Genomic DNA, 13782 nt, shown 5'->3' on the forward strand with positions numbered 1-13782 from the left:
TGCCAAGTGAATGTGTTAGGTTCTGACAGCTCCCTCTGACAATTAGAGATGAGCCATGTGTAACACAGTAGATGAGTGATTGTTTGTGTAGACATGTCATGTGTTGTATACTGATGCGCCTTTTCTATTGGCCCAGGGACCTAGGACAAAACTGTGTATACTCCACAAACAACCTGCTCTCCGGGGACCACATATGGCTGTGCACAGTGATCAATCAAGTACTGACTGTTGCTGTAGTGGGTATAAATTCTATATAACAGACCACTACTCCTCAATGTTACAGGCCGAAGGTAAGGAAGTGATGGATCACTGTCTTCAGCCATGTGTCTGGGTAAATGAGTATTTTGGCATCTGCCAGAAGCTACATGTCTTCAGCATATGACAGGTGCTGGTTCCTCTCAGCAGTCTGTAATGTGAAGATAGCCATCATGCATGTGAAAGAGCATACATTGTACTTTGGGAAGAGCTACCGCTCAATACTTTACCTTGGTAAGTGGGGAATGTTCATTGACATGATTTATGTGCCATCACTGTTGCCAAAATTCCTTGTGCCTACATGTCAGCATGTGTCCTTTTCTCATTAGCAAAGCATTTGTAAGCTGCTATTTCATGCATGGTCTACCTGTGTTGACGGGATAATGTCTGTATTCCCTCACATACTGTATATGTGGATGGCAACCTGTGTGTACAATAGGACATTTACAATGGGGGTACATTTCATGTTGAGCCACATACAGGAGTGGGGCACCATTGTTTATTGGCTGACACATACCCTAATACACCATAGCATATCATTTGGCATATACAACTGCAGTAGCAATGAGGGACAAGACAGGTAGGCCTAGAGGTTTGAGCCACAATGTGCATTTTTATGTCACTGATATGGCAACATGTAGCAAAATGCACTCCACATGTGAAATGGGTAAGGTTTGTAACCTGACTGTTGGCAAGCATCATGGAGTGACTTGCCGTCTTGTCATACATAGGCACAGGGAGAGGAAGGATGCGACAACCTCCTGTCTACCGTCCACTGTCAGACCTTCAGACCATGGAGCAAAGGCACATGATAACATACTGCCTGGATAGGCAAACAATAGTGGCCTTAGGTCGTCAGTTAGAGCCAGATCTGATGCCAACTATTAGTTATCAAACCAGCATACCACCCATTGTACAAATCATGTGAGTATTGCACTTCCTAGCCACAGGGTCCTTCCAACATACAGTGGCCTTATCTACTGGTATGTCCCAACCTGTGTTCAGTTTGGTGTTGAAGAATGTCATCTCAGCAATGTTGAAACACCTTGACAGTTATATACGGTTTTCACAATGTGAGGATTTAGCCCATCTGAAGGCTGACCTTTACGATTTTGCTGCATCCCACATGTGGTAGGGGCCATTGGTGGCACGCATGTTGGCTTGGTCCCACCGCAGCCAATGAACAAGTATATTGCAACAGAAAGAACTTCCATTCCACAGTGTGCAAGTTGTCTGTTTGGCTGTTCTCTACATTTCAAGTCTGCACCCGTTATCTGGGTTCAGCCCATGATTCCTTCATAATGCAGAACAGCATCATACCCAAGCTGATGTCACAACTGTACCCAGAGATGGCGTGACTGGTTGGTAAGTCACATCTGTCCTGTTTGTGTGGGTGTAATAGCTGGTACAATCATGAAGTGAGTGACTCATTGCTGCACATATGTTCCATTTCTTAACAGAAGACTTGCATATCCAAATTGCCCTTAATTGTTGACGCCACAAAGGAATCCAACTACGCCTGGGGAAGTCCACTTCAATTAGGCCCATGGAAAAACACAGCGGGTAATGGAGTGGGCTTTGCGCGAGCCTGCAGTGCCACTGGGTGAAAATCCTGAAATGCCAAGTGAGGATGACAGCGGTGAAGACGAAGGAGCTGACTTAGGGGAAGATCTCATCACTAGTTACTTTTAATGAGTATAAGAATATCATGTGATTTCATGACTGTGACTGTACAATGAACTGTAGTTGTGAGAATGTGTGGAATTGAGTATTTTAGCAACGACTAGGGAGCTGATACTCTGCAAAATGCAGCCAATATGAAGAGTTACCCTTTGACATATCTGCACCTTGATCATGTTGGTTTATGTCAGTTTCCTTGCAATGTAATTACACTTCCAATTGCTTGCTGTGTGATTTGTGTGAAAGGCATGTTTTCAAGCCTATACTCCTTGTCTTGTCTTTGTACAGGTACCTTTACTGTGACATTCTCATGTGGGCATTTCAGAGTTGTCACATTGGCAGGTATCTGATGCTGTTCTTACATACAAAGTGGACATGGGTTGTTCCAGGTAATGTAGGTCACAGATTTGGGGTGCATGAGATCTGTGCCAAGGCAGCTTGCACCGTGTTTAGGTGGAAGGTCAGAAGTGCACATTCGACTTGCTTTGTGTGCTGTGTTGGGCCAATTGCATCATGTGTGTCATCATGTGGGCATGAAGTATGTAGTCAATGATTGGGAACAAGTCATTCACCCTTCACGTTGACTCAACACTATTCCTGTATGACCTGTATGTAGCTGTAGATGTGTTTCATTATTGCAGGCCACTGTGCCTGTGCCCTAACACTGACATATGTTTGTGTCATACCACCAGATGCATGTTCATTGTATTATGACGGGCCTATGAAAAAGGGACTGTTGTACTACCATCTGTCTTTATCTTGGATTATGTGATGTTGGATTATTTTGGTGTAGTATGTGATAAGGCTGAAGCTGCTGACATAATCCACTTCAATGTTTGCCTATTCTACCGGACAATGTCTGACAAATCCCCCCTTCAGTGGTCAGGGGGGATGTACCCTGGAATATGTACTTTGACTCAGTATGAGTCACACATTCTTATGTTAAAAAGTTCCAGACAAATGGACAGCCTATGTGCTGTACACAGGAATAAAACGTATGGTGTGACCAGACACCTGCACATTTGTGATTGTGTGTAATGGTTGTAATCCTGACTCACTGTTGGTGGCTGGCCAGATTGTCCAGATGGACCAGAACCGTCCTCCATGTCCAGACGTCCAGGAGTGTCTCGTTCACTGAGGACTTCATCCAAGAGAAGTGTCAGTGTCTTCTGTGGCCTCTGTGTGCCCAGTGGCAGCTCTACATGTTGATGTGAAAGATGCACTATTACTGGTTGTATTGTGACATTTACCTCCAACAATTTAGTGTTACATTACGCATAGCTTTTGTACAAACTTATTTTGCAACTAATCGTATTGTAGCAAGTAGCCATGGTATTGGTTGTATTGCCCTGACATTTGTGAGGAATGCCATTTTGTGAAGCAGCTGATAAATGTCCTGATAATTAGCACTTGGGAGGATGGCCTGAGAATGCCATCTTGACACCAGTGCAGGGAAAACAATGGCTCGGCAAGATATGTCTTTTACCTTTTTGAGGCCTAGTTGATTGTTATGCAGGAAGACCCAGGACTTTGTTGTGTATGTGACTGGAGTTGTCATGTGGTCAGTGCACTGTGAATGTGTCTGCTGCCAATACCATTCTCGTAATGCACCTTGAGGCCTTTGGGATCATTGTTTTGCACACTGGGTAAGCTGTCCTTCCTGTCCTCAATAGTTTCATCTTGGGTTAGCTGGTCAAGATGGCGCTAGGTGGCCAAACACATCTCAGAGTTGAGCATGATCTGTATCTTGGTCCCTCCCATTTGAGTAAACTTCAATTGAGAGTTAGCAGGCAAGGGTATTTGGACAGGTGACCACTGGTCTGATGTTTGGAGTCACTGAAACAGTGCCTCCTGGGAGTTACAGCCAGGTCACTTTATGCTACACACACCTGACAAATGGTACCCTCCCAGGTGAGTATACTTCAATTGAGAGTACATAAATAGAAAGATTTGGGCAAGTGGACATTGTTTTTGTGGTTGGAGTTCGAGACACAGGGTCTATTGGACTTAGCATTCTGGTAACTCCCTCTACTACCCACCAGCATACAAATGTTATCCTTCCAGATGAGTAAACTTAATTAGGGAGTTAAGACACAGAAGCATTTGGGCATGGGAACACTGGTCTTGTGTTGGGAGTTAGAGAGTCAAAGCCTCCTGGCATTAGCAGTCATGTCACTCCCTCTTCTTCATACACTCAATAAATGTCATCCCCACAGGTGAGTACACTTCATTTGTGAGTTTCCAAAGAAGGGTATTTGGAGAACTGAATGCTGGACTGGTGTTTTGAGTTAGTGAAACAGTGCCTCCTGGCCTTAGCAGTCATGTAACTCCTTGTACTACACACACTATACAAATATCATCCTCCCTGGTGAGTACACTACAATTGAGATTTAAGACACAGGGGTCTTTCGACAAGAGAACACTGGGCTGGTAGTTGGAGTTAGAGAAACAATGCCTGCTGGGAGTTGCAGTCATGTCACTCTCTCTAATACCCACACTTGACCCATGTTCTCCCCCCCAGGTGAGTAAACATCATTTGAGAGTTCACCAACAGATGTATTGGGGCATGTGACCACTGTGCTGATGGTTGGAGTTACAGAAACAGTGCCGCTTGTTAGTTGCAGTCAGGTCACTCACTACTCCTCAATACTTGACAAATGGTACCCCCCGAATGGGTAAATTTCAATTTTGAGTGAGTTGCCAAATAGGGGTCTTTGGACAAGTGAACTCTGGGCTGGTGTTTGAAATTACAGAAACAAGGCCTGCTGGGAGGTGCAGTCATGTCACTCTCTCCAGTACACACACTATACAAATGTTATCCCCCCAGGTAAGTACACTTCGATTGAGAGTTAAGACACAGGGGTCTTTGAACAAGAAATCATTGTGTTGGTGTTTGGAGTTACAGAAGCAGGGCCTCCTGGCATTGGAAGTCATGTCAGTCCCTGTACTACATATACAATACAAATGGCATCCCCCAAGGTGAGTACGCTTCATTTGTGAATTACTAAAAAGGAGTCTTTGGAGGAGAGAACATTGCTGGTGAGTGAAGTAACAGTGACAGACCCTCCTAACCTTAGCAGTCATGTCAGTCCCTCTACTAAACACACACTATACAAATGGTAACCTCCCAGCTGAGTAAACTTACTTTGAAGGTTGCCAAACAGGGGTTTTAAGATGAATAACACTTTCCTGGTGTTTTGAGTTGCTGAAACAGTGCCTCCTGTGAGCTGCAGTCAGGTTATTCCATCTAGTTCACACACCTTTTCAGCGTTCTCCCCCCAGGTGAGTATACCTCATTTGTGAGTAGAGAAACAGAGGTATGTGGGCAAGTGACCACTGTGCTGGCGTTTGGGGTCAGAGTAACAGAACCTGCTGAGAGTTGGAGTCATGCCAGTCCCTATACTACACACACTATACAAATATCATACTCCAGGTGATGAGTCTTTGTAGGGGAGGACACTGGACTGGTGTTTGGAGTGATAGTAACAGAGCCTCCTAGGAGCTGCAGTCATGTAAGTCCCTGTACTACACACACTATACAAATATCATCCTCCCAGATGAGTACACTTCAATTGAGAGTTCAGGTACAGGGGCCTTTGGTCAAGAGAACACTGGCCTGGTGTTTGGAGGTACAGATACAGGGCTTGCTGGGAGGTGCAGTCATGTCATTCCCTCTATTTCCCAATACTTGACAAAAGGTATACTCCCAGGTGAGTGAAGAACATTGGAGGGATTACTAACAGGTGTATTTGAGCAAGTGAACCCTGTGCTGGTGTTTGGAAAGACAGACACAAGGGCTGCTGGGAGTTGCAATCATGTAACTCCCTGTATTACATGCAATATACAAATGTTATTCTCCTAGATGAGTCCACTTCAATTGAGCGACTGCAAACAATGGTGTTTGGACACAAGAACACTGGACTGATGGTTGGTTGTACAGACACATGACCTTCCTGGCCTTAGTAGTCATATAATTCCCTCTACTTCCCACATTTGACAAAAGGTATCCTCCCAGATGAGAAAACTTAAATTGTGAGTTGCCAGACAGCAGTCTTAAGACAAGTGAACAATGTTCTGGTGTTTGGAGTTGCTGAAATAGTGCCTCATGTGAGTTGCAGTCAGGTCACTCTCTCTAGTACACACACTTGACCAATGTCCCCCCATCTCCCCAAGTGAGTCCACTTCAATTGAGGGTACACTAACAGATGTATTGAAGCAAGTGACCAGGAATGGAGCCTGCTGGGAGTTGTAGTCATGTCACTGCCTGTACTAAACACACCTGACAAATGTTATCTCCCCAGGTGTATACCGTTAAATTGATAGGTACCAAACAGGGGTATTTGGAAAAGTTACCACTGGTCTGGTATTTGGAGTTATATAACAGTGGCTGCTGGGAGTTGTAGTCATATCAGTCTTTGCACTACACACACTATACAAGTGTAATGTCCTCAAGCAAGTTACCAAATACAGGTCTTTGGACTCGTGGACACTGGGCTGGTGAGTGGAGTGACAGTAAAAGTGGCAAAAGCTGAGCTGTGAGCATGTATGATGTAGCATTTTGGTGACATTTTATGCGTTGTAACTGACCAAACCCCACTCCCCCAGGTATTCCTGTCAAGGCCTCAGGATGCAGGATGGCCAAGACCTTCTCCTCCTAGGGAAAGAGATGTAATGGGGCACTGAAGGGCCACCGCCAGTCTTCTTGGCCTGCACCTGGTGCCTGGAGACCAGTGAACAGACCTTGCCCCTGAGGTTGTTCCACCTCTTCTTAATGTTCCTCTTTGTGTGCAGGGTGGTGCCTACAGCATTCACCCTGTTGAATATCCTGTCCCATGTTTACATTTTCCTTCTGAGAGTGACAAGGCCCTACAGTGGATACGCTCCTTTCTGACAGGCAGAACACAGAGGGGGTCATTACGAGTTCAACAGTCTCATGACCATTGTGTTGCAGTGGCGGTCGTACCACCAACAGGCTGGCGAAGAAGACCGACAAATTATGACCATGCCGGTCTTCCCAACAGAATACAGTCAATCCATCGCCCACACCGCCAGTGCGGTCTGGCTGCCACAGACCACTTAAGCCACCTTCAGGCCGGGACAGAGCATGTTCCCGGCAGACAGATTACAAGGCTGCACCCCGCCAATGTTTTTGCTGTGGTCACACCACCACGGAAACCCTGGTGGAAACCAACTCTAGAAAAGGAGACAGTCACCTTCATGAAAACATACCTGCTTGAGCCGCCATGGAACCAGAGCTACACTTCTTCCCACTGCTCCTGCTCGCCCAATGACTTCAGAACCAGCGACGATGTCAGCAACTGTGAGTACATACATTTACCTTACACCGCTGCACAATGTTAATGTATAAGCACACACACAATATACATATCCTGACAGGTGGCGATGGCGACATAAACACATACTCTCACACTGACACGCACATCCCACACAGCCACATACAAACATGCACATACATGGTAGACACACTACGGCCAACACACACACACACACACTTTTAAAACACACAACAACACCCATATAAACAGCACCGGCACAGTCTAACACTACAACACACAGCACAACCAAATGACACAACAACACCACAACTGCAAAACCTCAAAATCACCATCATACATCCACAATACACACCTTCACTTGACGAAATATACATACAGCACAACCTAACAACACAAAAGAACCAACACACACAATCAAACATCCATATAACAAGCCATACGTCATATCCCGCCAACACACATCACAACGGATCAGACATAACAATCAACATACACACACACACACAGTACAACCATACAAGGGCACCAACACTCAAAATAACACGTCAACACAATCACTACTCACAATATTAGCGTTAATCCATGTCCTAACTCATACATGCCCATCACACAATACACAGCCATCACATCAGGACAATTGCAGTGCACACACCCACACACGCTGGCCACACACAACTGGTAGCACTATCAACACACACACAAAATGTACTCACACACAAACTTAAGCAGGGACGACCAAAACAGCCATAAAGAATGAAAGGCAGGACAAAAATGTAACCTTGGAACCAACAACTGAACTGGTGGCCCAGACGTATGATGGTTTATGTGTGTTGGGAGGAGGAGGGGTGAAGGTGCTGGGAGAGGCCATGGTGGATGGGTGACTGTCTGTTGGGGTGGTGACTGAAAATATGGTGGATGTGCTGCATGTAGTCGTGTCTGTGGTTGTGGTGGCTGTGGATGAGGTGACTGGGGTAAATGTCTCAGGGTATGCTATTCTGGTGACTGTGGGTAGGATAGTGTTAGACTTGGCATCCTTGGCGTGATCTCTCCTAACTTTTTACCTCTGCTTCCTAGGTTCTTGATGTGTGCAGGACTCTGTTTTTGATACTCTGGGCACTTTACCACTTCTAACTAGTGCAAAAGTGCACGTGCTCCTATGTAAGATGTATGTGTAAATTGGCTTACCCGTGATTGGCATATATGATTTATTAGTAAGTCCCTAGTAAAGTGCAATAGAGGTGCCCAGGGCCTGTAAATCAACTGCTACTAGTGGGTCTGCAGCACTAGTTGTGCTACCCACATTAGTAGCTGTGTAAACATGGCGCAGACCTGCCACTGCAGTGTCTGAGTGTGCAGTTTTAAACTGCCAATTCAACTTGGCAACTGTACCCTCTTGATAGGCCTAAAGCTTCCCTTTTCATACATGTAAGATACCCCTAAGGTAGGCCCTAGGTAGCCCGATGGGCAGGATGCAGTGTATGTTAAAGGTGGGACATGTACTGATGTGTGTTACATGTCCAGCAGTAAAATACTGCTACATTCAGTCTTCATTGTTGCAAGGCCAATCTATCTCATAGGTTAACATGGGGGCTGCCTTTAAATAACTTTAAGGTGGAGATTTCCTTTGAGAGCAGATAGACATTTAGAGTTTAGGGTCCCTGAACTCACAATTTAAGAATACATCTTTTAGTGAAGTTGTTTTTTAGATTGTTAGTTTGAAAATTCCACTCTTAGTAAGTAGGCATTTTCTTGCTTAAACCATTCTGTGACTCTGCCTGTTTCTGGATTCCCTGTCTGGGTCAGTTTGACAGTTAGGCTGTTTGCACCTCTCTCTAGACAGTGACACAAAGGGGGCTGGGGTGTAGACCGCATATTCTGATGAGCTATCTGTGCTAGGAGGGGGGCGGTCACTCACACCTGACAGGGCTGTGCCTGCCTTCACACAATGCAGTCTTAAACCCCCTGGTGTGTGGCTGGAGCCTGGCCTGTACAAGGAAGGATCTTACAAACACTTGAGACCTCACTTTAAAGTTTGCCAACTTCAAAGGAAGAAAGGTGTATAAGTATTGGATCCCAAACCCCTGAAAATTAGATTACTTCAAGGATTCAAGAGGGTCCTCTGCCAGGAGAAGAGCTGAAGGGTTGAGGAGAAGTACTGGCCTGGCCTGTGACTGTGCTGTGTTGGGCTATCCTGCAGTTGCTGCTTCTGCCTCTGCAATGGGACAGAGACTGAACTTTGTTGTGCATTCCTGTTTGAGAAGTATCTTCAAGGGTTTGGACTAGAGCTTGCCTCCTGTTTTGAACCCTCAGGGACAGCAAAAGCTTCACCATCCAGTTCTGAGTCTGCATGCTGTGGACTTTAGCTTGCCAGACAGTGCCATTCCAGTTCCTGGGCCATGGGAAGTGAAATTCTGGAGGAAAACCTGCCTAACAACGCCCTGACAATGCTGTGCGACTTCGTAAAGGACGCCACTGTCTGGAACCGTGACTCCACCTGCCTTGAGGCTGTAGACCTCGTAGAAGTGTGATGACCCTGATGATCCTGTAGGCTTCGCGTCACTGCAGCCGCTGATCCTGCCTGACTTCGCTGACTTCGGAGTGTTGTAAGTCCAACGTCCGTGACATCTGATGCCATCGCAGCGCCTGCGGCTCGGTGACGTCATCGTGACCCCATGAGGTTGCCTTGCAGCATCGTGCTTCACCGGACCTCCTATCTTCCAGAACCAAGGGACCGACTTCGCAACCGATGCCGCTTCACCTCCACCGCTCTGCAGTAAGGACCCAATGCCGCTGCGCGACTCCTCTGCCCTTCTGCCCCATAGCACTGGAAAGGACACCACATCAGAACCAATGACACCTCACTCCCTGACTCCGTGCACCAGCCTGTTTTCTACTTGTTTGCTAAGGTACTGTACCTGGGGGGTCAAACAACTCCATAAACGCTGCCATTGGTGTTGCACTGTAGGAAACAACTCCGCCACGATGCCGCTTAGTATCAACTTGCAGCATTTGTGCCTCTAGGCACTATTTTTGTGCTTTTAAGTGCTAAGTTCATATTTTCAACTGTGTATTGTAGATTTTTATCATATTTGGTCTTGTTTATTTAGATAAAATAATAACTCTTTTTCTAAACCTGTGTTGTGTCATTTTGTAGCGGTTCACTGTACTACTGTGTGTGTTTGTACAAATACTCAACACATTATATCTGAAGTGAAGCCTGCCTGCTTGTGCCAAGCTACCAAGGGGGTGAGCAGGGGTTAACTGAGTGTGATTCTCCTTTACCCTGACTAGAGTGAGGGTCCTTGCTTGGACAGGTGGTAACCTGACTACCAACCAAAGACCCCATTTCTAACAGGTAGGAGTTGTGGCTGTATTGGTGAATGTGGGTATGGTGTCTGCCGATGTGTCCGGTGTAGTGTCTGTGAAGGTAGGGATTGTGGGGGAGGCAGTGCAGGTAGTGAGTGTTGGTGTGTCTGCAGGTGGGTGTTGTCTGTGTGCATGCCGTTGGTGGGTCTTGTGATGCTTGTGTTTGTCATCAATACCCTTGGATGTTGAGGTGGATGCATGCTTGTCTGTCTGTGTGCTTTGGCTGGGGGCTGAGATGGGGAGGAGGGGTTTGGGATTGGGAATAGGAAGGTGGAGGGGTGACAGAAGAGAAAGGGTGACTGGCTGCCATCAGTGTGGAGGCCAGAGCCTAAAATGATCTCTGTAGGCCAGCCAGTGTACCGTGAATGCCCTCCAGGAACTCATTACTCTGCTGGACTTGGCCAGTCCCTTAATGGCATTCACAATGGTCAACTCACCCACAGAGATCGACCTCAGGAGGTCAATAGACTCCTCACTGGGGGCAGCAGGGCTGACAGGGGCAGTGGCAGAGGTTCCTGCGGTGAAGGAGATGCCATACTCCTGGGTGAGCGGGCACAGACTACTGGGTTGGGAGCTACAGGGAGGTAGCAAGGGGGGGTCATGGACAAAGATAGTGCTGGGGAGTGTCCACTGGAGGAGGATTCAGAGAATGATGAAGTGGAAGATCCGGTCTCCCCCGTGGCATTCCACTCGCCTTCCGGGCCACTGGGTCCCTTGCTGTCAGTGGTATCAGCACTCCTGGTCCTGTGGCCAGCAGCATCCCCACTCGCCTGTGCCCCGTCTCTTTCGCCTGCTGATGCTGATGCACACAAATAGAGCCGGAGGGCAGGAGAGATAGAGAGGGAAAGAGGGGCTCATCACATTCTTCACATACACACATTAGAACAAGTACAACTGTAGTTATACATCTCCTGGCTAGGCTATGCCATCTAGTAACCCACATAACCACCATCATGTCCCAACATGTTCCTCCTATACACCCCATCATGGCTACCCTCTCAACCATCATAATCCAAATGTGGTAGCATGACTTGAGCAATTTAAGAAATCACCTGAAAAGGTATGTCAGCATGCTCATCATGCCCTAGCTGAAGCAGTAAATCTGTCCTAATCTGGATCATAAATCTGCATACTCCTATAACCTGTAGTTAAAACAGTTCAGTAATCACAACATAACATGCATTAGTTGAAGCTACACCTGACCAGGCTATTCAAATCTCATGCCTGACTGAACGCTCTGTACATATATGTCAAAATGGAAACTTTCACTGATATAGTCACAACATAATACATGTCTGGAGAACGGTCATGTGACCACATGCACCAAATTCCAGAGGAACCTCTGCAGATAATGTACACAGATACATCACAGCACCTCATACATGCATGTGTAGTTACAGTGGGCTACATAGCACACATGAGACATCCACTGACAATCACTGAGTGCAGTGCCAGGACACCTAAACATTAGCCAGCCACAAATAAAATCATAGGGCACCTAACATACCACCTGACTTTCTGTTAAAGTTCCATTCTATGACTACATGATTAAATCAGCACCACTCACACCTTTCCTGACATGCGATTAGCTGTAACTAAGTGCACACAACACACATATCACACTGAAAGATATGAACACATGATGTAAACATGGAATTACACAACTGCTGGTGCACTGACAACATATCCCAAAGCAACACCTGCCTCAGAAATGGCAGTACAGCTACACCGTCATACAATGAAATCATAAGTCAGTCTATCCCAAATCCTCTCCAAAGTGTCCACATCATCTAGGCATAGGGTAGTAATGATTAACCCACTCTATTACCTCAAGTAACCACTGAGGCATGATGTAGGCAGATAATAACATATGTGTCATTGTAATTGGTAGGACATTGGCACACATTGCATGGACATTGCATACAGCGATAAGGTAGCATTGTCTAGCCACTTATCACCTAGGAAACAAAGCCTTTGGGCTAAATGTGATTTGCCCATATGGCAATGCCATGGACATGCATGTAAAGGACAAATAGATAAAAAACAGACTCTCACAGTTGAATAGCCTTCCCTTACTACCTTCACACACCCCATAGTTTGAAGAAGATGGGACAATGGGGATAAATTTAAAGAGCAATATGTACTGTTTTATTCTGACCATATCTGTGCAGTGATGGAGAGGCCTGCTTCACATGGACTCAATATCTGTATCATGAGAAATGTGACATGGCCCCTGTACAAATCATGTCATGCACCCAGTGGCCAATACAGGTGATCAAGACAGATGGGAGTGCTCAGAACCCCTGAGAGGAATTAGAACACGAATGCTGAAGGTTGGACTAGGACATACTCTATGGGTTGGGTGAAACTGCAGCTTACAACCATTAAATGGTTGGGTGAACTCACACATGTGGCATTGTCATCTGAGCATCTCCACATGCAGTCATAGCTATGTCTTGACACACGTGAAATAAACGTATACTAAGCAAACCATTAATACCAAACCTACATCTTATAGTCAGGCAATGTGGGTATTATGTGTTCCCACTAATCTACATACCACTAGCACCTACAACACTGTCACAGCTGCTACGGTGTGACTGCAAACACCATAGAACCAGAGCCAAGTACAAGGATACAGTCAGTACTTACCCCCTTGTGGCAGCTGTGCTGCCCTCAAACCACCATCCACCTCAAGGTATGTCACCACTAAGAAGCAGGCCATTAGGGGGGTCAGAGTCCGACGGGCACCCCTCCCTCGAAGGGAGGACACCCCTAACTGGGCCTCCACAATCTTCCAGGCACAGCGTCTCAGGTCCTCCCACCGCTTGCGACAATGGGTGCTCTGCCGGCTGTAGACCCCCAGGGTCTGCACTTGTTTGGCGATGGCATGCCATATCCCTTCCTTCTGATGGGAGTTCACCTGCATGGATGACACAGACAAAAGGAGAAAGTCATGTATACATGCACCATAGAAATAGGATTGATCACTACACATCTGTCACTGAGAGTAGGCACACATACCCATCCTCTCTGCTAAGATGCCTTCACAACATGGCATTTGCATGCATCTACACACTCTCCGGTTCAACGTCACACACACCTATCACACATGGCTAGGCCATTGTTCTCAATTGTTCCACTGGTACCTCACATAGCTGTCCATACAGGGATAGGACTTTAC

The sequence above is a fragment of the Pleurodeles waltl genome, chromosome 5 (genome assembly GCF_031143425.1).
Source record: "Pleurodeles waltl isolate 20211129_DDA chromosome 5, aPleWal1.hap1.20221129, whole genome shotgun sequence".
Taxonomy (NCBI): Eukaryota; Metazoa; Chordata; class Amphibia; order Caudata; family Salamandridae; genus Pleurodeles; species Pleurodeles waltl.